This window comes from Myotis brandtii, unplaced genomic scaffold (assembly GCF_000412655.1).
Source record: "Myotis brandtii unplaced genomic scaffold, ASM41265v1 scaffold9039, whole genome shotgun sequence".
NCBI classification, from domain to species: Eukaryota; Metazoa; Chordata; class Mammalia; order Chiroptera; family Vespertilionidae; genus Myotis; species Myotis brandtii.
In genome coordinates this window covers 1-1,212 of record NW_005371714.1, presented here as the reverse complement: position 1 = coordinate 1,212, position 1,212 = coordinate 1, and the positions used below count along the sequence as shown (strand labels likewise).

The following is a 1,212-nucleotide window of genomic DNA, read 5'->3' as shown; positions in this document are numbered from 1 at the left end:
GGCAGTTGCCCAGGAGCTGAAAGCTGAGTATCACATTAGTGTCCCGCAGTGTAAGCCCCTGTCCCCTGGGGAGATTCTGGGCTGCACATCACCCTACCTGCCCAAAGAGGTGGAGGCTGTTGTATATCTTGGAGATGGCCGCTTCCATCTGGAGTCTGTCATGATTGCCAGCCCCTGCTTACCTGCTTACCGATATGATGCGTACAGCAAAGTCCTCTCCAGAGAGCACTCTGACCATCAGCGAATGCAGACTAGAAGCCATACTGGGGCACAGCCTTCCCCAAGCTGCTGCTGACACCGTGTATGAGGCGGCGGTGGCCCTGGGGGACATTTCTTGGCAGCAGCCCTACCCCATGGGCTTTTATGCTGGCAGCTCCTTGGGGCCCTGGACAGTGAACTATGGAATGACGAGACCGGCCCTCTCAGGCACCCACCCCACTGGCCTGCGCTGGGGAAGATGCAGGAGGGATCCGCGCTGCTTTCTCCATCGGTGACTTGCAAGGGTTGCAGCTGCAGAGAGGAGGAAGTGGTGCCACTCGCTCTGCTCTGTGAGATGCTCGCTCCTGAATCTCAGGGTCCTGCCCTCCGGAGGAGCAGCCTGGAGGCTGGTGTTTTTCGGAACAGTGGGCAGACGTTTTCTCCGCACTGGAAGAGCCCGCAGTGTGCAGAGGTCTGGAAGAAGCCCTGGGGATGGTGGCACAGGCACTGAACGTGCTGGGACCTTTTGATGGGCTCCTTGGTTTCAGCCTGGGGGCAGCGCTAGCAGCCCTTGTGTGTGCCCTTGGCCAAGCAGGAGATCCCCGTTTCCCCTTGCCAAGGTTTATCATCTTGGTATCTGGTTTCTGTCCTAGGGTCCTTGGCCTCCAGGAATCCATCCTGCAGGGTCCCTTGTTGTTGCCTTCACTCCGTGTTTTTTGGGACACTGACCGTGTCATCCCCTCTCAGGAGAGTATGCAACTGGCTAGCTGATTCACTGGATCCATCACTCTCACCCACTCAGGTGGCCACTTCATTCCAGCAGCTGCATCACAGCGCCAGGACTACCTCAAGTTCTTGGACCAGTTTGCAGAGTGAAAGATGAACACATGCCTGGGTCCCTGTATCCTCCTCCTCACCCCTGTGAGAGAAACATCACAGCCAATGTTCTTTAATTTAAATGAATGAGATCATGTGGTTTTTTTCTTTCACTGACTGGCTTATTTCACTTAGCAT

General features: G+C 55.8%; 1 pseudogene; it reads left to right on the top strand.

Moving 5' to 3' along the window:
- The first annotated feature begins 194 nt into the window (after positions 1 to 194).
- On the top strand, positions 195 to 1,116 carry LOC102241837 (annotated as a pseudogene).
- The last annotated feature ends 96 nt before the right edge of the window (positions 1,117 to 1,212 follow it).